The sequence below is a fragment of the Tursiops truncatus genome, chromosome 9, assembly GCF_011762595.2.
Source record: "Tursiops truncatus isolate mTurTru1 chromosome 9, mTurTru1.mat.Y, whole genome shotgun sequence".
Lineage (NCBI taxonomy): Eukaryota > Metazoa > Chordata > Mammalia > Artiodactyla > Delphinidae > Tursiops > Tursiops truncatus.
The window spans coordinates 11,668,905-11,695,041 of record NC_047042.1 but is presented as its reverse complement, the minus strand read 5'-3'; the positions used below and the strand labels follow the sequence as shown (position 1 = coordinate 11,695,041).

At 40.1% G+C, this 26,137-nt stretch overlaps 1 long non-coding RNA gene across 1 annotated transcript; it reads right to left on the bottom strand.

Moving 5' to 3' along the window:
• Nucleotides 1–2,810: 2,810 nt before the first annotated feature.
• On the bottom strand, nucleotides 2,811–12,258 carry LOC141279454 (uncharacterized). Its single transcript, XR_012333706.1, has 3 exons — nucleotides 12,202–12,258; nucleotides 3,457–3,493; nucleotides 2,811–2,867 (listed from the first exon to the last, which is right to left on the bottom strand). It is a non-coding gene; the product is annotated as an uncharacterized lncRNA (long non-coding RNA).
• Nucleotides 12,259–26,137: the final 13,879 nt, after the last annotated feature.

The following is a 26,137-nucleotide window of genomic DNA, read 5'->3' as shown; positions in this document are numbered from 1 at the left end:
CAAAAGCTCGTCAATGCTCTAAAAACCTCAAAAATGTTAAAGACATTCTTATAAGGAATGGTCACAGCAAATTTTTCACTCAGCTAGGTGGCTTGTGCATTCATTGAATGCTAGACGCAAACAGGTGAGTCTAGATAAAATCCTACTTCATAAGGAGGAAACCCATGCTTCCTAAGATTCCACCAAAACTGAGATTCTGTATATTGATTTTAGCCCAAGAAGGATGTACTGAAGACAATGTGTGGGAGGAAAGGAAATAAACAAACAATGTTTATTGAGTGTTTATTATGCCCCTGACAGTGAGCTAGCAATTTTCAAACACTATTTCCTTTAATTTTCTCGATATTCCTGGGAAGTAGTTATCATCTCCTCAATCTACCACCATCTTTATATACTAGGAAATTGAGGCTCATGAGGTCGATGACCAGACCAAGGTCACAGAGCTGGGGAGTGACAAAGGCAGAATTCAGAACTACATGTCATGTGCTCCCAAGTCCCTTTTTTTTTCCTCACTATGGCAGGAAAGCTACAGCCCCAGTTATGTAACTCCTGCTTTAATCTGTGCATTTGTAAATTGGTAATGATGCTTAAAGTACAGCAGGAAGGAGAATGGCAGAAAAAACAGCTTTTAATCATATTCATACTTCATATCTACGTTTTCAAGGATTTTACGGTGATCCACTGTAGATGCCCAGAAATGGTACCCAGTGAACTTCCAGATGAGGGCTATGAAGGGTTCATGGGTGCCACAGTCAAAAGTTTCTTTCCTGGGAATTGCTTAATTCCTCTTGTTCAATTGAAAAGGGCTTTGCTAATAGAATTTGCGATTCTATAGAACTTAACCACTATATATACAGTATAAGGAAGGTTCTTGACTTGGCTATAAACAAAATAGCAGTATGGATTTGGGCATCTCTTTTCTGTATATATAATATTTTGCTTCAGTCACAGGGGACTGATCGTAATACTTTTACCTGGCCTCACCGGGCAGTTGAAAGGATACAGTGAGATGGGAGATGAGAAAATGTTTTCAAAAACCTGGTAATAAATTTACTGAGTAACATCATAGTAGGAAGTGATAGAACACAAAAATCAGTGTTTTGAACTTGTCCTTCTCTTCAGTGGACGAGCTTGGTCAGTTAGTCCCCTATCTCTCTTGCTGTTCCCACCTGCAATAACAACAGTCATCATAAGTGTGCAGAGAGCCTCCTCAACTAATCCTCACAAAACCAGGGAACCTGACATCATTCCCACGTTCTAGGTGAGAGAACTAAAGGCCAGAAATCTCACATAAATGGTTCAAGATCACGTAGGTGAGACTCAATCTTGTATCACCTAGCTCTAAACTATATGCTTGTTTTCCACACCATAACATTGGAGATGATAGTGGTTTATTCCACACAGCTATGAGCAGAAATCCTCATTTAAGTGATAGGGTTTAGGCAGTGCCTCAGACTGGGAGATCACCCTCCACCACGGCCGGGCCTCGGCGCTGGAGACCTTGAAGGTCTCAGAAAAAGAATTCCTTTCTTTTGGAACAGACAGCACATCATTAAACCTCTCAGCTACTTTAGCTATTCTTTAGCTGCTTCGTTTAAATGGTTTGTCTAATTAGTTGGTTGCTTCCTACTGTCTCAAAGGAAAGAAAATGAGACATTTAGTTTTTAATCAGTACGAAGTTCAGAAAGGCCAGAATTTTAAATAAGTTCTGAACTTCACCCAACCCCTTTTGTTAAACAAGAGCCTACGTTCGCTCCTAAAGCTTATTATTTCATGGTTGCGATAGATGAATTTACAGGAAGTTCAGTGGAGAAAGAAGACTCTACATTAGACACTTAGCTGGGAATCACTTAGCACAGACTTTGACGAAAGTCTGAAAATTTGGTTTGGATGAAATCAGCCTCAAGTTCTTCTTTCCTTTATTTTAACAAATGAATCTCATGACCTTACAAGGCAAGAATGTCCTAGTCATAATGGATATGATGAAGTGTGATAAGACAAAAGAAAAGATACAATGAATTGAGAGAAAATGTTTTCCGTTCATAAAAATATAGTAAAAACAAAGGGAAATGAATGAAAAACAGCGCGGCCATTTGAAAATCTGGTTTTGTCTATAATGCCTGTGTGCATAGATCCATATTTTAAAATAAACCTGAATATTTACCCAAGCCTAAATTTAGGTCCTCTATTATTTGTTCTGCCTGTCTTTATCATGATTCAAGCTTCATATTTCATTGTGTGAAAGAAGTATGTGGCAGGCTAATGGTCTAAATACCTAAGTCTCATTTTATAAATATTTATTGCCAACTGATGTGTTCCTATCTTTGAAGTCTTTTGCATGGCTCACTGTAAGCCTATACTTTCCTCCTCTTCTTGTGAAGAATAACTACACAGCACTCTTGTTTACATGAGGATCGCTTCAACACAGAGTTGATTTTTTTTATCCACATCTTCTCACATCACTCATCTTTGCTTTGTTATATTTTCTTCCCCCTTTCACCTCACATTTCATGTAGCAAAGGCCAGAAGTAATAAACCAAACAACATGATCTGTGCTGCTGTTGAATTAAAGCAGTGGTACAGGCTAAGCTGATCATTCATAACCTGCCTGGAGTTGCTGCAGGGGACCTACCAGGTCCAGGGGAGAGAAATAAACAAAACCCGGAGAAGAAACTCAGAATAAAAGAAGCGAGCGTGGCGGATCCTGAACATCAAACCAAAACCGCTGGACATGATTCAATAGAGAGTCATTGGAGGTCTTGAAGCAAGAGAATCAAGTTAAGAAACAGAGCTTCAGGAAAATTAACCTACCTGCATTGTACGTGAAGGATTGCCATAGACTGGAGGAGAGACCAGTTAGGAGGCAACTGCAATAATATAGATGAGATGGGATGTAGAACTGGACATAAACATAGTTCCACTAAAATTGAGGCGTTAGATGATGACAGTGGAAACATATAGGAAGGTGCCGATGGGAGAGGTATCGGCACCATAGAATTGACAAAATTTGGAAATATTGGATACAGGGCAAACTTGAGTAGAAAATGCAGTAAAATTTTTAACTATAGGGAATAGGAAAATGAGGGAGGCATTAATTAAAACTGAACAAGGAAGAGAAGCATGATTAGAACAGAAGATGATGTGAATTGATCATTTTTGGACATTATAAATTTTAAGTTTTACTGGAGCCTGAAAAAAGAGACATCCACAGAAGTAATGGGTGAGAGAGGCAGGCGTGAGCTAAATATCTGGTTGGATAAGACATGGCAGATGAGGAAAAGAAAGGCATGTAGGAGTGATTTCTGGTTTCTGGCTTGGATGGCCACATGGTGATAATAACCAGGATGAGTTATTGAGAAGAAGCGTTGAGCAACCACGGGGGAGCCCATATATTCATGTTGAATTTAGGTTTCTCACGGGATATACAGGTGAAAACATTCAGAAAGGTGAACTCACCTGCCTGGAGCTCAGTGGATGGGTCTAGTTGAGCAATCTAGATTTGGGAATAGCAACAAGAATTTAAAACACTGTTAAGGGGAGCAGAGTTCCTCTTCTGGGAAGATGAAGTAGACATACCTTTCCTTATTCCTACACTAAGTAGAGCTAAAGACCCTGTACATTATTTATAAAACAAACTTAGGAAAATTCTTAGAGGTAGAAAGAAGAAGGCAGATCTATCAGGACCTTAGAATGAGAGGAGCAGTATGTTGGGAAGTTTCCAGGGTTTTCTTTGTTCTCATACATCTCAGACTTGGGGCTGAAGAAGTTGGCCACCTGGAAACAACAACAGACACAGACAAAAGAGCGCAACAAAGCCTGCTCTTTCCAATCAAAGGAGCAGGAAAGGGGAAGCCTATCAAGTCAGAAAATTTTAGACAATGACTGGCCTACTGCATCTAGTAAAGTACCACAGAAAAAACTGTAGCCCCTCCCCAACTCACGCTAGCTAAAGCCAAGTGGAGAGCCTAGACTTTTACTTTCATGAAGTTGTAACAAGGTGCCTCAATACCTTTGACAGGGTGGGATCAGAGAAGGCCAAGTAGGGAGCTAGGGCTTTCATCCCCACCAACCAACAGCGAGCTCCATCCAGTCCTATTGTATCAGTGGACACCACATGGGTATCCTGGACATCCAACCCCACTGGGCAGTAATGAGGCACCCCTCCTCTTCCCTGATATAGGGTGGTGTCATAGGAAGCCTAGTAGAGAGTGAGGACTGTCACTGTCACCCAACAGTAATAAGGCCACCATGCAGTGGAGTCTTAGTGGAGACTACATGCAGAGATGGAGCTGTCACCCCACCCAGGAATAACAAGGATTTTCCACCTTGGGTATCAGGCTGACTGGAGAACCTGGACTCACACATCCACCTGGCAGTAACAAGGTAGCTCCCCTTCCTCTCCTGCAGAATGAGTGTCAGTGGAGGCCAGCAAAAGCAGAAGGTTTAATAACCAGAGTCTTATAAGACAATATAAAAATGTCCACATTTCAACTGAAAGCCACTCATCAAACCAAGAACCAGGAAAAGCTCAAACTCAATGAAAAAAAGGCAATCAATATATGCCAACATCAGGATGGCAGACATGTTAGAATTATCTAACAAAGATTTTAAAGAAGCTATGTCAGGTAAGCATCTGACAAAATTCGATACTCATTCAGGATAAAAACTCTCTGAAAAAATAGAAGCAGGGGGGAACTTTCTTAACTTGATGAAGCATATGAAAAAAAAAACCCTATAGTTAACATTATAATTTTAATGGTGAGTGAATGCTTTCCCCTAAGATCAGTAACAAGATACAAATGTTTGCTTCTATTTGACTCTAACTCAACTAGCTTACTCTTGCCAGTGCAATAAGGAAAAAAAAGGAAATAAAAGCATACATATCATAAAGGAAGGGGGGAAAAACTGTCTTTACTTACACATTACATGCCTGTATATGTAGAAAATCCCAAGGAATCTACCAAAATATTCTTAGAACTAAAATGTATGCTCATCAACATCACAGGATACAAGATAAATATTCAAAAATCAATTGTGTTTCTATGTAGTAGCAATAAATGTGTGGACAATGAAATTAAAAATACAAAACCATTTACAGTCACTCAAAAAATAAAATCTTAGATAAAATCTAACAAAACCTGCACAGGACTTGTATACTGAAAGAAATCAAAGAAGATCTAATGAATGGAGAAACATATTGTGTTCATGGACTGGAAGACTCAACAGAGTAAAGATGCCAATTGTCCACAAATTGATATACAAGCTTAATGCTATACTTAAAAAATCCAAATAAAATTTTTTGTGGATATAAATAAGATTATTCTAAAACTTATATGAGAGGCAAAGAAACTAGAATTGCTAAATCAGTTTTTAAAAAGAATAAAGTGGGAGGACTCAGTCAATTCAATTTTAAGATATACTGTGTAACTACAGTAAAGAAGACTGGGAGGTATTTGCAGAAGGAAAGACACATAGACCAATGGAACTTAACAAAGAACCCAGAACAGACCCACAAAAATATGCCCAACTGATTTTTGACAAAGATGCAAAAGTAATTCAATGGAGGATAGTTAACCTTTTCAACAAATGGTGCTGGGACACGAACACAGGCACTACTCAACCTAAGTATTGTGTGTTATACAATAATTAATTTCAAATGGATAGTGAACTTAAGTGTACAATGCAAAATTAGAAAATTTTTAGAAAAAAATATAAGAGGAAGTCTTCAGGATCTAGGGCTAAAAAATTCTTAGACTTGACACTAAAACCATGATCCATAAAAGGAAAATTTGATATCTTGGGCTTTATCAAAATTAAAAGCTTTTGTTTTGTGAAAGAACCCATTAAGAGGATGAAAAGACAAGCTACAAAGTGGGAGAAAATATCTGCAAACCATGTGTCTGGCAAAGGGCCCTCAAAACTCAAAAGTGAAAAAGCTAATACAATCAAAAGACATGAAGAGACATTTCATCAAAGCAGGTATATCCATAGCAAATAAGCACACTGAAAGGTACTCAACATCATTAGCTATCAAGAAAAAGCAAATTAAAACTACAATGAGATACCACTACCAATCTATCAGAATGGCTAAAATAAAAAAATGACAACACCAAATGCTAGCGCGGATGCAGGGAACCTGGATCACCCATATACTTCTGGTAGAAATGCAAAATGGTACAGTTTGGCAATTTCTTATAAACTTAAACAAGCAAATACCATATGACCCACAATTGCTCTCTTGGGCATTTATTTCAGGGAAATGAAGGTTTATCTAACTACAAAATGAACATTTATTGCAACTTTATTCCTAATAGCCAAAATCTAGCAACAATTCAGATGTGCTTCACTGGGTGAATGACTAAACAAATTGTGGTACATTTATGCAATGAAATAGTCCTCAGCAATAAAAAAAGGATGAACTACTGATACCCAGGAGAACCTGAATGAAACTTGAGAGAATAATACTGAGTGAACAAAAGCCAACCTCAAAGGGTTGCATCCTGTGTGATTCCATTCTTATAACATTCTTGAAATGACAAAACTACAGAAATGGAGAATGGGCTAATGGTTGCCAGAGGTTAAGGGACAGGAATGGAAGGGAAGTGGGTGGCACTATAAAAGAGCAACAGAAGGGATCTTTTTGTGAGACAGTTGTTCTGTATCTTGACTGTATCCATGTCCATATCCTGATTGTGCTATTGTCCAGAGTTGTGCATACCCTTGGGAGAACATGGGTAAAAGGTACATGAGATCTCTGTACGATTTCTTAAAACAGCATGTGAATCTATGAATATCTCAAATTTAAAACTTTAATTTAAAAAATACTGTGCAGGTCAAGAAAAATGTTGTATTACCTGGACATGATCTACATGGTGATGGTTTACAAGTCTCCGGTAAGGAGCATAAAACAGAAGGCAAACATGGCCAATTGAGAAGAACCATTATTCAAGGGGCTATTGGAAGAGGAGGATCTTATGTTCATAATATTAATTATTATTATAATAATAAGGTCATGTATGATCAAACCCAAAGATGACTGAGCAAGGATTTTTCTTTAGTGCGTAGAACCAAGAAATAGCTAAAGAAAGAAAGAGACTCTTAGAAAGTAGAACTTAAGCTTATTTTGGCAGTAGAAAATGGATAATAGCTTACATTCAACAATACCCCTTAAATGCCCCCAAATTGCCAACTTGTATAGATTTTAACAAACTTGAGGAGGGGCTAAGTTTCCAGTCTGGTCAATTCAGTGATGACTGAGGAAGCTAAAAATGAGGTCAGACCATAAGAAAATAAGCCATCAATAATCCCCACCCCAAGCAGTAACCACAACTACTTGAGGATGGACTTCAAGTCAATCTTGTTTTGATCACAAGAGTCACGGGGGGAAAAAAAGAGTCTGGGAAGTCCAATTTGAAATTTGGGTTAAAATTTCAAACAGGCTGAAATCTTTCATTTAAAAAGCTATCTCTCATTTTCTGCTCCTCTCTTAGGGCTGTCTGGTGGCTTTCCTCCCCTTTACAGCTAAGCTCATTAAAACAATACTTTCACTGTATTCATGTCTTCATTTTCCATTGCCTTCTTAAGTCAGAATAATCTGATTTCTGCTTCCATTACTCCAATGAAATGGCTCTCCCCAAAGTTACAGATGACCTCCCTGTTGCTAAATCCAACAGGTATTTTTCAGTCAGTATCTTCCTGGGTCTTTTTATTATTGGGGCATTTGTCCCTTTTGAGCACTCCTTTCTTCTACGCATGATTTCTCCACCATTCTTTCCTAGCACTATTCCTGCTGCTACAGCCACATCTTTAGACCCTTCATGTCCTCTCCTTTTCTGCTCACTCCTTGAATTTTGATGCCCTGTAGGTTCCTGTCTCTCAGTCTGTCCTTGGAATTGTGTTCAAAGCCTTGATTTAATTACTCCCACATCTACACTGAACCAAGATCTCTTTCTCTTGTGATCAGACATACGTACCCAACCATATTGGACAGATTCATAAAATGTGCTATTCGTTCATTCATTCATTCATTCAAGCGTTTATTGGGCTTTTTGTGTCAGACACTCTTCGATGTTAGGGCCAGGTGGACAGAGCTCCTGTCATCAGGAAGCTCATACTCTGGAGTGGATACAGCATTTATTGCATGTCATTTCTGCTTCTCAGTTGGGCTTATGAAAATCTTTGCACTCTCTCTTCTTCTTCAATATCTCATCGAAGTGTCTCTCTGTTACCTATCCTGCCAGGTCCTCCCAGAGAGGACCATCCCCACCAGGTACAGCTGTCTTCCCCTGTGGGCTGTGTTCTAATCCTTAGGACACCAGAGTGAACTGTGGTTGCTGACCAAGTACAGGGGAGGAAAAAATGGACCTCTCCCAGATTCTGTACCACTGACATCAGACGCCTCTACCTCAAGTCTTATCCCATTCAGCTCATCCAATAGTTTAAGCACACAACTTATTTTTTTTTTACCATATTTAGGTATATGTTCCTTAAAACCAAAATAAAACAGCCAGTCTCCTGAGACTCAGCTCACAACACCAAGTATAATTATTCAGCAGCTCCTCGTGGGCTTTTCACGTTGCCTCATCCTTCTGATTCTTTCAGCCTTTCCTCTGATCTCTCCCTGTTGGGAGCACTGCTCATTTGCTCCACTCACCCCATTTCCACCTCCCAGCTAAGATGAGCTCTTCAGTCTTCCTATCAACACTGGTCATGTATTTCTGGCTCAATTTTGACAACTTTCCTAGCCCTAACTACCTCACTGCAAACCTGGCCACCACCCACACTCTGGGTTCAAATCCACAGGAAGGAATCCACTCTGGTTGATCTTTCTCCTAGTGATGTACATCAAGAACTTGTCCATCGACTGAGGAATAGATAAAGAAGATGTGGTACATATACACAATGGAATATTACTCAGCCATAAAAAAGAACCAAATAATGCCATTTACAGCAACATGGATGGACCTAGAGATGATCATACTAAGTGAAGCAAGTCAAACAGAGAAAGACAAATATCATATGATATCACTCATATGTGGAATCTATCTTAAAAAATGAACTTATTTACAAACCAGAAACAGATTTACAGATATCAGAAACAAACTTACGGTTACCAAAGAGGAAACGTGGAAGGGAGGGATCAATCAGGAGCTTGGGATTAACATACAGACACTACAATATATAAGACAGACAACCAACAAGGACCTACTGTATAGCACAGGGAACACTACTCAATATTCTGTGATAAACTATATGAGAAAAAAATCTGAAAAAGAATGAATATATGTATATGTATAATTGAATCACTTTGCTGTACACCTGAAACTAACACAACATTGTAAATCAACTCTACTCCAATAAATTTTTTTAAAGAAGATCTTTATCCATGTTGCTAATCAGAACCACTCCCCCAGAACAGCACATCTAGCTTCTCTCTCCTTGCAACTGTTCACCTACCCCCCATCATTCCACCCCCTGCTTCTTTATTCGAAAGCTTTCTAACATGGCGTTTCCTCCATTCTCTTCACTCTGAGTTGACATGCACCATATTTCTTTTCTTTTCTCTCTTTCTTCTTATGAGTATGTAACCACAGAATTTTCCCTGTCCTTTAGTACTCTGCTCCTATGTTCTCATGCATCCCCTTGACCCAACTGGAGGTCCCTTCTTTGCAGGAGTCACTGGAGGAGAATTATAGGGATACCTGTAATCCACACAAATGTATAACCAAAAAAAAAAGAAAAATGTACCCAAATTTCTCATGGGCATTAGTTGACACTAGTGTACAGCGGACAGGCAACGGGTTGAGGATGCAGATAGAACTGTTCTGAAATCCTATTTCTGCCACATAAAAGCTGAATGACTTGGATAAGTTTAATAAATATATCAGTAATATTAATGATAAAGTCAGCTATGATTGAGGGTCTATTTCTTGTTTTGAACTTTGTATATTTTATATCTAAACTCCACAATGACTCAAGAGGAAGGTATGATTATCTAAACGTATAAAAAAGGAATGAGACTTAAAGAGGTTGGCAGCAGGCTTTGGTTCCTCACCACCCGTGCCTCTCCATGGGGCTTCTCTTGACATGGCAGCTGGCTTCCCCCAAAGTGTGTGATCTGAGACAGACAGAAAGGAAGAGGGAGACGGAGACAGAGAGATAGAAGCCAAAGGCCCTTTTATAACTGATCCCCAAAGTGACACACCATCACCTCTGCAGTATCCTACTGATCACACAGATCAACCCTGGTACAGTGTGGCATGTGGGAGGGGATTACACAAGCGTGAGAATACCAAGACGCAAGGTTCACTGGGGGTGATGTTGGAAGTTGGCTGCCACATCAACAATATCAGGATGGGTAGATGTTCCTGGTTAATATTTTTATATTCATAAGAGTAAACTTTGCATGCCATTAAAAAATCAGAATAAGTGTATAACGCAAACATCACTTCCCTGTAGGTAGCCTCCTCCTCTCCAACTGTTACAATTCTGCTGTCCAAAGATACGTGCTTTTCAACATTGTGAGCTTTTTTTGAGTAGTTATTCTAAGGTGATACACAACATACATTTATATGATTTGTGATCACCTCTAGAGATTGTCTTGGTACTTTGGGTGAGGACGCAGCGTTCTTACCCCCGTAACCCAACAGCCGCCCTCCTGCCCCACCGTGCACATACGCATACCTCCACAATTTCATCTCTCCAATAGACCGTAAAAGCCTTCTTGCCTGATGTGGAGTTGGTTGGTTAACAGAAGAAGCTGGTTAAAGAGAGTAATTACACAAAAGGATATGTACCTTTAACATTTGGTTTTAACTTAAAGTACGTCATTGTACCTGAATTCCCCAAGCTTTTGACACACAGCCAAGGTCTTCTTTTTTGCGAGTGGATCTACTGATTGGAGGTTGCCACCATTTTCTTGTATGAATTGCATTTATAATGCATCTTTTACCATTTCCAGTTTGGGAGTCTTTAAAGTAGAATAAGAACTTAACTTAAAGGTCCCTGCACAATTTTATGACTGTAGAATCTTTTCATAGTTTGTCATTTTTCTTCATTCTTCTGCAGCTGTCTCTCCCCTGGCTAATTTAGCCACAACATGTTTTTAGTGATTTTCCTTTAACTGTATAGAAGATTTCAAGTTTTTATGTAATACAATCACAACTACAACTGGCATAAACAGATTTGGGAACAAACACAAGTTTGTAAGCATACAACTCAACCAGTGAGAGCAAATATTGCACAGGTAATGTACAGAGTGACCCACGAGCTGTAAGTACTCAATATTCTGAGGATATCAGACAATGTATTTTATGCAAGAAATTGGGATCATCTTTCAATCCCAGAGTCAGTTAAGTGGAATCCATTAGAAGATTTTCTGTGTTATTTCTTCTCGTAGAAAGAGTAAAGTAGGGACTTCCCTGGTGGTGCAGTGGTTAAGAATTTGCCTGCCAACGCGGACAGGAGTCCGATCCCTGGTCTGGGAAGATGCTACATGCCGTGGAGCAACTAAGCCCATGCACCACAACTACTGAGCCCAAACACCTACAGCTCTTGCTCTGCAACAAGAGAAGCCACCGCAATTAGAAGCCCACGCACCTCAATGAAGAGTAGCCCCCGCTCGCTGTAACTAGAGAAAGCCCGCGTGCAGCAACAAAGACCCAATGCAGCCATAAATAAATAAATAAATAAATATTTTTAAAAAAGAGTAAAGTTGGGAAAGGAAGGCCATCTGCCCCAAGAACTTAAGTCGTTAACATCACAGCAACTGAAGAGACAAAATATTCAGAAGAGCAGCCATAAAATTCCAAAAGAACCGTGAACCAGTTAAAGAGCAAACCAGCTCTGCCCACCTAAATAGTAGTTGATGAGATTATCACTGAATAATAATCTCTGCCTCTTCATCTAAAAAAAAAAAAAGGCTAAATTATGATCAGTGTAGTCTATTTCAGGATATGGAGAGCGGGGACACGGTATAAAGATTTCCATCCAGAACATGGAAATAAAAGTTTGGTACCTGTGACGTGTGAGTCTCTACCATTCACCTTAGGAACCCCACATAGGCAGCAGCAATGCAATTTAGGGAACTGATCCATTCTCGGAAAGTTGGTTCTGATTTGTCTTAGTCAATCATAGTCTCCTGTCCTTGTGATTGGCCTGTGCCCACTTGGGCCAGAAAGTCACCAAGAAAGATTTACTCACCCTAACTTCTCTGAAATTTCTTCATTGCTTTTAAAACAAAGCCATGGGAAGCATTCTATGCTGAACGCAAATGAAGATGAATAAATAATGCCCAGGTTTTTCCTAAGGGCTTTGTTGAGACCATGAACCTGATGACAAAGTCAAAATACCGATGAGGGAAGTGATTAGAGAATTATAAAGAAATCGAGCCATGATCACCCTATGCCAGAAAACTTGGTTCCAAGTTACATGAGCAACAAATGTCCTTATTATTTAAACTTGTTTGGTCACATGTCTACTCCTTATATCCAAACCTGCCCTATTTTCTTTTTCAGTATTTAAAAGACTCTTCTTCAATTATGAAAAAGAATTCTCTATAAGAGGCACTTCAGTTTCTATCAATTCAACAAAACTAGGTATTACTTTAATTCACATATTAAACTAATAGAATTTGTTACCTCAAGAGGTAGACTAAGCTGAAAAAGATAGTTATAACAGGGTTATTAAAGAAAGCCCTTTGGGTCAAAAACAATAACCCTCTATGTTTGACATCATAGCAGGCAACAACATCAACTCTCAAAATATCCTGTGGGGAAACTGTCAGAACTCAAGTTCTAGAACGCATGGGCCAAGGGTCTAACTGAAGGACATGTTTCTGCTCACTCTTGGAGGGTGGAACCATAAAAACATAATTAGATATTTCTAGCTGGGGTCAATGGTAAACTCACCACGCCAGACACTGAGCTCTACCAACCAGATGTCTTTCCAGTGGAAAAATATCTACCTAATATTACTTTTATCCTAAAGTAAAGGGGAGAAAGGAACATGGTTATTGAAGTTAAATAATTTGCCCAGCGTCACAGTACCACTAAATAGCTGACCTAAAATTTCTGTTACCTAACCTAGAAGTTATTCTATTCACCACTATGTTATATGTTTAATTGAATTCATTTCTTTAACTCAAAAGCTAAAAAAAGAAAGAAAAAAAAAACTTGGAAGCCAAGTATTACAGGCCATGCATAACTATAATGATTAGAAATATCTTCCAACACTTTCCTTTACTGACAGTTAACTCAGCTTCCTTTGTACCCTCTCAATGGGCCAAAGGGGTCCTTCTGCCTTTTCAAATAAAAGAGCTTTCTGTTGTGGGTTTCTGGAAAGTGGTACAATAAATGCGTTTGCAGTCACTTTACCTTGGAGTGAGATGGTAAATGTATAGCACATCAGTCCAAAGAGCTTCTGAGGCTGATTCCACTATTTTATGGAGAAACAGCTTTTCAAGTTTAGAAAAAAACTACTATCAAAAATCCAGCTTGATGAAGGTCACTATCATTCTTTAAAAACTATATTCAAATAGATTGTGCTTTTTCATCCACTCATCTCACAGTGGTGTGCTGAGTGGTTTAGTTATGACATCAAGTTATTGAATGAAAAAAAATAAAGGTTAAAAAAAAATGGATGCCTTGGAAAGCAGGCTGGAATTGCTGGGGAAGATGGCGGAAGCGTAAGACGCGGAGATCACCTTCCTCCCCACAGATACACCAGAAATACATCTACACGTGGAACAACTCCTACAGAACACCCACTGGACGCTGGCAGAAGACCTCAGACCTCCGAAAAGGCAAGAAACCCCCCACATACCTGGGTAGAGCAAAAGAAAAAAGAATAAACAGAGACAAAAGGATAGGGACGGGACCTGCACCAGTGGGAGGGAGCTATGAAGGAGGAAAAGTTTCCACACACTAGGAAGCCCCTTCGCGGGCGGAGACTGCGGGTGGCGGAGGGGGGAGCTTCAGAGCCGCGGGGGAGAGCACAGCAACAGGGGTGCGGAGGGCAAAGCGGAGAGATTTCCACACAGAGGATCGGTGCCGACCGGCACTCACCAGCCCGAGAGGCTTGTCTGCTCACCGCTGGGGCGGGCGGGGCTGGGAGCTGAGGCTTGGGCTTCAGTCGGAGCGCAGGGAGAGGACTGGGGTTGGCGGTGTGAGCACAGCCTGCAGGGGGTTAGTGCACCACGGCTGGCCGGGAGGGAGTCCGGGGAAAAGTCTGGACCTGCCGAAGAGGCAAGAGACTTTTTCTTACCTCTTTGTTTCCTGGTGCGCGAGGACAGCGGATTAAGAGCGCTGCTTAAAGGAGCTCCAGAGACAGGCGCGAGCCGCGGCTAACAGCGCGGACCCCGGAGACGGGCATGAGACGCTAAGGCTGCTGCTGCCGCCACCAAGAAGCCTGTGTGCGAGCACAGGTCACTATCCACACCCCGCTTCCGGGGAGCCTGTGCAGCCCGCCACTGCCAGGGTCACGGGATCCAGGGACAACTTCCCCGGAAAAACACACGGCGCGCCTCAGGCTCGTGCAACGTCACGCACGTCACGCAACGTCACGCAACGTCTCTGCCGCCGCAGGCCCGCCCCGCACGCCGTGCCCCTCCCTCCCCACGGCCTGAGTGAGCCAGAGCCCCTAATCAGCAGCTCCTTTAACCCCGCCCTGTCTGAGCGAACAACAGACGCCGTCTGGCGACCTACACGCAGAGGCGGGGCCAAATCCAAAGCTGAGCCCCGGCAGCTGTGAGAACAAAGAAGAGAAAGGGAAATCTCTCCCAGCTGCCTCAGAAGCAGCGGATTAAAGCTCCACAATCAACTTGATGTACCTGCATGTGTGGAATACCTGAATAGACTACGAATCATCCCAAATTGAGGAGGTGGACTTTGAGAGCAAGATTTATGATTTTTTTCCCCTTTTCCTCTTTTTGTGAGTGTGTATGTGTATGCTTCTGTGTGAGATTTTGTCTGTATAGCTTTGCTTCCACCATTTGTCCTAGGGTTCTATCCGTCCGTTTTTGTTTTTTTAAAAATTATTTTTTCTTAATAATTAATTTTAATTATTTTATTTTACTTATCTTCGTTCTTTCTTTTTTTCCTTCCTTCCTTCCTTCCTTCCTTCCTTCTTTTAATTCATTCTACTTTTTCTCCCTTTTATTCTGAGCCGTGTGGATGAAAGGCTCTTGGTGCTGCAGCCAGGAGTCAGTGCTGTGCCTCTGAGGTGGGAGAGCCAACTTCAGGACACTGGTCCACAAGAGACCTCCCAGCTCCACATAATATCAAACGGCGAAAATCTCCCAGAGATCTCCATCTCAACACCAGCACCCAGCTTCACTCAATGACCAGCAAGCTACAGTGCTGGACACCCTATGCCAAACAACTAGCAAGACAGGAACACAACCCCACCCATTAGCAGAGAGGCTGCCTAAAATCATAATAAGTCCACAGACACCTCAAAACACACCACCAGACGTGGACCTGCCCACCAGACAGACAAGATCCAGCCTCATCCACCAGAACACAGGCACTGGTCCCCTCCACCAGGAAGCCTACACAACCCACTGAACAAACCTTAGCCACTGGGGACAGACACCAAAATCAACGGGAACTACGAACCTGCAGCCTGCAAAGAGGAGACCCCAAACACAGTAAGATAAGCAAAATGAGAAGACAGAAAAACACACAGCAGATGAAGGAGCAAGATAAAAACCCACCAGAACTAACAAATGAAGAGGAAAGTCTACCTGAAAAAGAATTCAGAATTATGATAGTAAAGATGATCCAGAATCTTGGAAATAGAATAGAAAAAATGCAAGAAACATTTAACAAGGACCTAGAAGAACTAAAGATGAAACAAACAACGATGAACAACACAATAAATGATATTAAAAATACTCTAGATAGGATCAATAGCAGAATAACTGAGGCAGAAGAACGGATAAGTGACCTCGAAGACAAAATAGTGGAAATAACTACTGCAGAGCAGAATAAAGAAAAAAGAATGAAAAGAACTGAGGACAGTCTCAGAGACCTCTGGGACAACATTAAACGCACCAACATTCGAATTATAGGGGTTCCAGAAGAAGAAGAGAAAAAGAAAGGGACTGAGAAAATATTTGAAGAGATTATAGTTGAAAACTTCCCTAATATGGGAAAGGAAATAGTTAATCAAGTCCAGGAAGCACAGAGAGTCCCATACAGGATAAATCCAAGGAGAAATACGCCAAGACACATATTAATCAAACTGTCAAGAATTACATACAAAGAAAACATATTAAAAGCAGCAAGGGAAAAATAACACACAAGGGATTCCCCATAAGGTTAACAGCTGATCTTTCAGTAGAAACTCTGCAAGCCAGAAGGGACTGGCAGGACATATTTAAAGTGATGAAGGAGAAAAACCTGCAACCAAGATTACTCTACCCAGCAAGGATCTCATTCAGATTTGATGGAGAAATTAAAACCTTTACAGACAAGCAAAAGCTGAGAGAGTTCAGCACCACCAAACCAGCTTTACAACAACTACTAAAGGAACTTCTCTAGACAAGAAACACAAGAGAAGGAAAAGACCTACAATAACGAACCCAAAACAATTAAGAAAATGGGAATAGGGACATACATATCGATAATTACCTTACATGTAAATGGACTAAATGCTCCCACCAAAAGACACAGATTGGCTGAATGGATACAAAAACAAGACCCATATATTTGCTGTCTACAAGAGACCCACTTCAGACCTAGAGACACATACAGACTGAAAGTAAGGGGATGGAAAAAGATATTTCATGCAAATGGAAACCAAAAGAAAGCTGGGGTAGCAATTCTCATATCAGACAAAATAGACTTTCAAATAAAGACTTTAAAACAAAGAAGGACACTACATAATGATCAAGGGATCGATCCAAGAAGAAGATATAGCAATTGTAAATATTTATGCACCCAACATAGGAGCACCTCAATACATAAGGCAAATACTAACAGCCATAAAAGGGGAAATCGACAGTAACACATTCATAGTAGGGGACTTTAACACCCCACTTTCACCAATGGACAGATCATCCAAAATGAAAATAAATAAGGAAACACAAGCTCTAAATGATACATTAAACAAGATGGACTTAATTGATATTTTTAGGACATTCCATTCAAAAACAACAGAATACACATTCTTCTCAAGTGCTCATGGAACATTCTCCAGGATCGATCATATCTTGGGTCACAAATCAAGCCTTGGTAAATTTAAGAAAATTGAAATTGTATCAAGTATCTTTTCCGACCACAACGCTATGAGACTAGATATCAATTTCAGGAAAAGATCTGTAAAAAATACAAACACATGGAGGCTAAACAATACACTACTTAATAACGAAGCGATCACTGAAGAAATCAAAGAGGAAATTTAAAAATACCTAGAAACAAATGACAATGAGACAAGACGACCCAAAAGCTATGGGATGCAGCAAATGCAGTTCTAAGAGGGAAGTTTATAGCAATACAATCCTACCTTAAGAAAAAGGAAACATCTCGAATAAACAACCTAACCTTGCACCTAAAGCAATTAGAGAAAGAAGAACAAAAAAAACCCCAAATTTAGCAGAAGGAAAGAAATCATAAACATCAGATCAGAAATAAATGAAAAAGAAATGAAGGAAACGATAGCAAAGATCAATAAAAGTAAAAGCTGGTTCTTTGAGAAGATAAACAAAATTGATAAACCATTAGCCAGACTCATCAAGAAAAAAGGGAGAAGACTCACATCAATAAAATTAGAAATGAGAAAGGAGAAGTAACAACTGACACTGCAGAAATACAAAAGATCATGAGAGATTACTACAAGCAACTCTATGCCAATAAAATGGACAACCTGGAAGAAATGGACAAATTCTTAGAAATGTACAACCTGCCAAGACTGAATCAGGAAGAAATAGAAAATATGATCAGACCAATCACAAGCACTGAAATTGAAACCGTGATTAAAAATCTTCCAACAAACAAAAGCCCAGGACCAGATGGCTTCACAGGCGAATTCTATAAAACATTTAGAGAAGAGCTAACACCTATCCTTCTCAAACTCTTCCAGAATATAGCAGAGGGAGGAACACTCCCAAACTCATTCTACAAGTCCACCATCACCCTGATACCAAAACCAGACAAGGATGTCACAAAGAAAGAAAGCTACAGGCCAATATCACTGATGAACATAGATGCAAATATCCTCAACAAAATACTAGCAAACAGAATCCAACAGCACATTAAACGGATCATACATCATGATCAAGTGGGGTTTATTCCAGAAATGCAAGGATTCTTCAATATATGCAAATCAATCAACATGATACACCATATTAACAAATTGAAGGAGAAAAACCATATGATCATCTCAATAGATGCAGAGAAAGCTTTCAACAAAATTCAACACCGTTTATGATAAAAACCCTGCAGAAAGTAGGCATAGAGGGAACTTTCCTCAACATAATAAAGGCCATATATGACAAACCCACAGCCGACATCATCCTCAATGGTGAAAAACTGAAAGCATTTCCACTAAGATCAGGAACAAGACAAGGTTGCCCACTCTCACCACTGTTATTCAACATAGTTTTGGAAGTTTTAGCCACAGCAGTCAGAGAAGAAAAGGAAATAAAAGGAATCCAAATCGGAAAAGAAGAAGTAAAGCTGTCACTGTTTGCAGATGACATGATACATAGAGAATCCTAAAGATGCTACCAGAAAACTACTAGAGCTAATCAATGAATTTGGTAAAGTAGCAGGATACAAAATTAATGCACAGAAATCTCTTGTATTTCTATACACTAATGATGAAAAATCTGAAAGTGAAATCAAGAAAACACTCCCATTTACCATTGCAACAAAAAGAATAAAATATCTAGGAATAAACCTACCTAAGGAGACAAAAGACCTGTATGCAGAAAATTATAAGACACTGATGAAAGAAATTAACGATGATACAAATAGATGGAGAGATATACCATGTTTTTGGATTGAAAGAATCAACATTGTGACAATGACTCTACTACCCAAAGCAATCTACAGATTCAATGCAATCCCTATCAAACTACCACTGGCATTTTTTACAGAATTGGAACAAAAAATTTCATAATTTGTATGGAAACACAAAAGGCCCCGAATAGCTAAAGCAATCTTGAGAATGAAAAACGGAGCTGGAGGAATCAGGCTCCCTGGCTTCGGCCTATACTACAAAGCTACAGTAATCAAGACAGTATGGTACTGGCAAAAAAACAGAAAGATAAATCAATGGAACAGGATAGAAAGCCCAGAGGTAAACCCACGCACATATGGTCACCTTATCTTTGATAAAGGAGGCAGGAAAGTATAGTGGATACAATAAGTATCAATAAGTGGTGCTGGGAAAACTGGACAGGTACATGTAAAAGTATGAGATTAGATCACTCCCTAACACCATACATAAAAATAAGCTCAAAATGGATTAAAGACCTAAATGTAAGGCCAGAAACTATCAATCTCTTGGAGGAAAACAGGCAGAACACTCTATGACATAAATCACAGCAAGATCCTTTTTGACCCACCTCCTAGGGAAATGGAAATAAAAACAAAAATAAACAAATGGGACCTAATAAAACTTCAAAGCTTTTGCACAGCAAAGGAAACCATAAACAAGACCAAAAGACAACCCTCAGAATGGGAGAAAATATTTGCAAATGAAGCAACTGACAAAGGATTAATCTCTAAAATTTACAAGCAGCTCATGCAGCTCAATAACAAAAAACAAACAACCCAATCCAAACAACCCAATCCTTAGGGCAGAAGACCTAAATAGACATTTCTCCAAAGAAGATATACAGTCTTCCAACAAACACATGAAAGAATGCTCAACATCATTAGTCATTAGAGAAATGCAAATCAAAACTACAACGAGATTTCATCTCACACCAGTCAGAATGGCCATCATCAAAAATTCCACAAACAATAAATGCTGGAGAGGGTGTGGAGAAAAGGAAACCCTTTTGCACTGTTGGTGGGAATGTAAATTGATACAGCCACTGTGGAGAACAGTATGGAGGTTCCTTAAAAAACTACAAATAGAACTACCATATGACCCAGCAATCCCACTACTGGGCATATACCCTGAGAAAACCATAATTCAAAAAGAGTCCTGTACCAAAATGTTCATTGCAGCTCTATTTACAGTAGCCCGGAGATGGAAACAACCTAAGTGTCCATCATCGGATGAATGGATAAGAAGATGTGGCACATATATACAATGGAATATTACTCAGCCATAAAAAGAAACGAAATTGAGCTATTTGTAATGAGGTGGATAGACCTAGAGTCTGTCATACAGAGTGAAGTAAGTCAGAAAGAGAAAGACAAATACCGTATGCTAACACATATATATGGAATTTAAGGGGAAAAAAATGTCATGAAAAACCTAGGGGTAAGACAGGAATAAAGACACAGACCGGGGCTTCCCTGGTGGCGCAGTGGTTGAGAGTCCGCCTGCCGATGCAGGGGACACGGGTTCGTGCCCCGGTCCGGGAGGATCCCACATGCCGCGGAGCGGCTGGGCCTGTGAGCGATGGCCTCTGAGCCTGCGTGTCCGGAGCCTGTGCTCCGCAATGGAAGAGGCCACAACAGTGAGAGGCCCGCGTACTGCAAAAAAAAAAAAAAAAAAAAAAAAGACACAGACCTACTAGAGAATGGACTTCAGGATATTGGGAGGGGGAAGGGTAAGCTGTGACAAAGCAAGAGAGAGACATGGACATATATACACTACCAAACGTAAGGTAGATTGCTAGTGGGAAGCAGCCGCATAGCACAGGGAGATCAGCTCGGTGCTTTGTGACTGCCTGGAGGGCTGGGATAGGGAGGGTGGGAGGGAGGGAGATGCAAGAGGGAAGCGATATGGGGACATATGTATATGTATAACTGATTCACTTTGTTATAAAGCAGAAACTAACACACCATTGTAAAGCAATTATACTCCAATAAAGATGTAAAGAAAAAAAATGGATGCCTTGGGAGATTGTATTTATTGACCAAAGAAAATGGAAAGAGCACTTTGACATAAGCTCACTCTTATAGCACCTCAGGAACATAAGCAGAATAGGTATCATCAGCTCCCACATACAGAAGAATAAATCTAGAATGCGAACATCTGGTCACATCACCAAGTCCAAGGACCGCCTGGACCAAATACATTTAGTGTTCACTTCCTGATCCACTGATCTTCCATTTCTCCATGCGTACACAATTTCTAGCAAGGTGAATGCAGTGTGCAACTAGGTTGATTTTTTTCAGATATGAATTTATATGATTATTAAAATTGCCTTCGTATTAAATCTGAAGGGAAAACAAGGAGGTAGGAATATATCACTAAGCCCTATATATAGAGTTTAAAACCTTATCCATCTCTAATTAGATAACAACTACTAATAATCTATTGAAGAAAGTGTCTACTTCCTCAGTCATTACACCATGGGCTCACATTTCCTACCCACATTTCTGGAAAAGACTGTTGGAACAGAGAAAAAAACCCAGACTGGGCAGGTATAATTTTTAGCCACACCACCTACTACTTGCTCCCAGAGAGGAATTCAGGGTTACCAATACAGTATGGCAGGTCCCAACTTTTCTAAATTGGCTACCTCCATTCACTTGGAAAAACACCAAAACCAAAACCAAACCAATAAAACTTCATCCTCACTGAGCCCTTCCCCTTTATTGACTTGTTGAATAATTTAAAAAGTGGAAAGCAACAAGCTACTACTCCAGAACTTTTATAAAATAGATTCCTGGTCCTATTCCAGACCCACGGTCTCAAAAATCTCAGTGAGTGGAACATGGAAATATGTATTTTTAAGAAGGTTTCCAGGAGATTGTGTACATTAAATTTGTAGAATTTCTGGCCTTGGGGATGAAGTCCCATTTGAAACTTTGTCTGCCTAAATGTTTTACTCTTAATGACCTTACCTTGGCTTTCAGAAAAAGCCAGAAGAATACTCGAAAGAAATAAAGAATGATTAAAAATAACACAGAAGCAAAAACTTACACTCTCTTTATAGTGAAAGAGAAAAGAGGTAGAAATCCAGTGATGTGCAGAGTGAAACACAGTCCAGAAATATATAAATGCATTCAAGAAACAGCCAGATAGGCTAAAAAGAACATTAAGTTGTACATAAATACATCTGCCGTGTAGCCAAACTTCATCTCTTTGCTTTGACCTCTTCTTTCAAAGCAACATGAGTAATTCTGAAGCAACTCTTCTAGCCAATTTGGTTGAGTGTTTTTGACAATTATTTTTTCCACAAGAAGTAATTAAGCCAAATGTTTCACTGTTGTTCCTGTTACAACAAAAGCACTGAATGGGACATCAAAAACAGAATGACAATCAATTTAAAAGTATATCTCATAATTAGGTATGTCCTTGGGGGTAATATCTGTTACAAAGGGGGAAGCAGGGCCTTTGGCCAAAAGATATGTGTCTAACCCAGATCTGGACAGTTTGGATGTTAGAATCTTGAGGCTGAAATGCACTTGGGGAGATTCTAACTCAGTTCTTTTTATAGACAGGGACAATTTGAAACCCAAAGATGTGAATGGGACTGAACAAGACAGAGTTATTTCATGACAAAGGCTGTCTAAAGCTTGGATTTCCTGACTCATGCTCCAGCATTTTATTTCTCCTCACTAAAATGTCTCTGCTCCGCAGGTTACCAACTGAAGTAGTTGGTTGTATCAGCTCTAAATACACAATCCACAGGCAGAAGTAGAATAAGGCAGTTGTGTGTAATCAGCAGAATCATAGGGTAAGAGCAACCACGCTCTTGGTGGAAAGGCAATAGAGCATATGGCTGAGGGTGCAATGGTGGGTTCGAGGCTTCCTGGGGTTGAAACCCTACTTCTTGTCACATGCTAGGTGTTTCACCTTGAATGGGTTATTTGACTATTCTGTGCCACAGTTTTCTCACCTGCCAAATGGTGGCTATGGTCCATCTTTGAAAAGGAAGTCCCACCTCCTAGAGTTCTTATAAGGAGTTGCTTTTAAAGACTTTCATTAATAAGACAAATACCTTTGTGATTTGTTTGAATTTGTGTTCAAACATATTTCCTGAGGACCTACCACACTTTTCTGTGTCACCATATATAAGGCCAATGTAAACCCAGTTGCGTCCACCCTTACAAATCTGTAGAAGCAGAGATGGTAGCATTGAATAAAACAGGCTGAATTTCATCAGCTCTTGCCCCACCTTTTCAAAGATGGAACTGAGTCAAGTCCATAGCCCATCCCTAAATGTTATCCAGTTCTGCCTAGGAAACTTCAGGTGTTTCACATGTGCCCATAAACCACCCAGTCAGCTTCAGTTCCTACAAGGTCTCTCTCAGGTTCTTCCATACCTCCAGTGAGGAGCCATCATAATGCCACTGCTTCCAGAGGCCACCTTGACAATGCCAAAATCTGGTGAAGGTCCTATCTCTCACGGCTCCCAAAGCTGTTGGACTATTTTCTATGCATCACCCATCGTGCTATTTTCAATGCATAATTTGGGAATATGGTCCTCTTTTCCATAGAGTATCACAGTTTGTTTCTTGGGTACCAAAGGAATAGCCCCTTTACATGGAGTCATTGATGTAAAGGCTTCTTCCTTTTCTGCCTGCAGCCTCTTCTCTCCACTGGTATAGACCCAAGTCCTGGAAGTCTGACAGGTGGAGGGTGCAGCTTTTCCCCACCTTACTTTCCCCTGGGCACCTACTCCTCCTTCAGGAAAACACAAAAAAACCCTCAAGCACTCTGATTCCTAGGGGTCAGCACATGTACTGATCAGATCCCTTCCTGATGAAGCTAAGTCACAGTTGACCTCATCCTTACCAGCCCTGGGTTTCATCTCCTTTCCGCACCCACCACCCACCATTTTTCGATCATCTGAAAGGTGTTTTTTAAAGGGATTTCCATAGAATGTACTTCCAGGGCTTAATCCATGTTCTCTCAGTTCTGGGATGACTACTTTGAACGTCAATTTTCCAAATGATGGATAGATCGAATCAGGAGCATAATTGGGTACTTGTTCCTTATAAAATGGGTTCACATTACATTTCCTGTCTTGTGAAGTGGTTAAAGCCCAAAGATAAAAGCTGCTCACCTTCACCCTATGATGCCTGGTTGCAGGAGTGATCTGGAGGGGCCCCAGATACAGGCGTTAGAGCAAGCTCTCTTGGGAGAAGGAAGCCATGCTTATCCTGATTCTCTGTACCCTGTTGACACTTGGCTTGCTGGGACATTGGTGGGGCCATCGAGCATTTGCTTTCGAGGAGTCACAGGGCCATCCTACCTACTGGGCAACATTTAACTTGGAGAAAACTCTTTTGAGTCCTCTGCCCAGACTGCTTTTGTAAAGCAGCTAAATGAATGATTAAATCAACCAAATTAGCTAGAATCTTCCATGTAATTCAAATCTTATCCCAAGTCCAAAAGGAAGAGGCTGTGTTTCCTTGCTCCATGTTTTTAATCTGAGGCCATTAGTAGTAACTTCCTGGCAACATGGGCCTGTCCATGATCTTATGGAGACTGGCGATTTAGTTAGTTGATTTCATAAGGGTTAGTTGGTTTCAGGATTGTGAACCCCCATAATAATCTGGCATAAAAATAGCTACTACGTGTATTATTGCGATACCATTTCAAGCCATTTCATCGAGTTGGCAATTTGATCGTGTTTGGGATATGATTACTCCGATGGAAAATTAGTTTTATCTTCTAAAATAGCCTACTTAATGACAATTTTACTTAGAGTCTTTGAAGGATTAAAAAAAAAATTGACCATGAAACACAAACATTTGTTATTGAGATCAATGGTGAGAAGCCTCCCTGGTTCCATTTAGAAGGGTTTGATGATTGTCTTCAAAGTGCTTGGCAACTCTAGGACAATAAACACTTTGAAGCCCAATGCTTTGTCATTCCCCTGCCTCAGGCCTGCCCTTTCTGGCATAGATTAGCAGGGTTTGCTATTTCTTTCTTTCTCTCTTTCACAATGGAAGAGTTTCCCCATAATGAATGTTTTTCTCCCATGTGAGTACCAAGCTTTTCAAACAGCTTAAGCTATGGTCCTGAACTGTGTGGACAACTTCATTGATGAAAGGCGTACTCCCTGGGATCTTTGTTGCCACATTATTGTATTTGTCTTAAAACACTGTGTCCTCCACATGACAATGATGCGGGTACCACCACCACCATGACAGTCAGAATGACAGTAGCAAATTAACTCTTGCCCTGGGTGGCTCTTTCGATGCTCTTTTCTAACAGTGATTAGACCTTCTCTCAACACTTCCTCTAACTGCTTCCTGAGCAGAAATCAGTTTCTTAAAAAGATGATCCTTCGTCGTTTTTATTCAATCAGTTGGCCTAATATTTCGCAAAACTGTTTTCAGATTTTATCTGCCAAGTCTTCTGCAAGAAAAGTACTTCTCTGGTATCCCTCTAGTGAATTGAAGGCGTGGTAGGATTCATAGGATGACAGGCTCTTCTCAAAAGTGGACACTGTCAAGTGGGGCAATCGTCTATATCTAAGAAGTCTTGAAACAGCTCTGTGAGACTCGCTTGTGGATAAACAATTTGTCTTCCTTATTTTTTCTTACTGTAGGCACTGGTGACATGACAATTAAAGAAACCCTGAAAGGGAGTTATGGAGAATTTCTATAGATCCTGCCTTTTCATGGACCAAAGAGAAGAAAACATCGGATCATAGAAGAAACACCAAAATTCTTTTAAGGGAGCAGACACTTGATTTGATGCAGGAAGGAATTACTGCACTGCTCTCTTCCCTTTTGTTTGAACACATCCTCAGACAACTGTTTTCTGAGAAAGGATCAAACCTCTAAATGAAATGGATTTAGATGTTTCCTTTAAATGATGACAAATTCTCTCTCTCTCTCTCTCTCTCTCTGCCCCATAGATATGTATATATACATCACATATGTTAGATGTGTAATGTGTGTATTACATGTACATATATGTGTTTTTACACATACACGTATTTATGTATTTTTCTATAACTGACTTTTGTTTTCTTTTAGTTATTTTTTCTTACTTATGATAACATCTGTATAAATTTCATAATAATGTTACTCCTTTGTAATTCAGT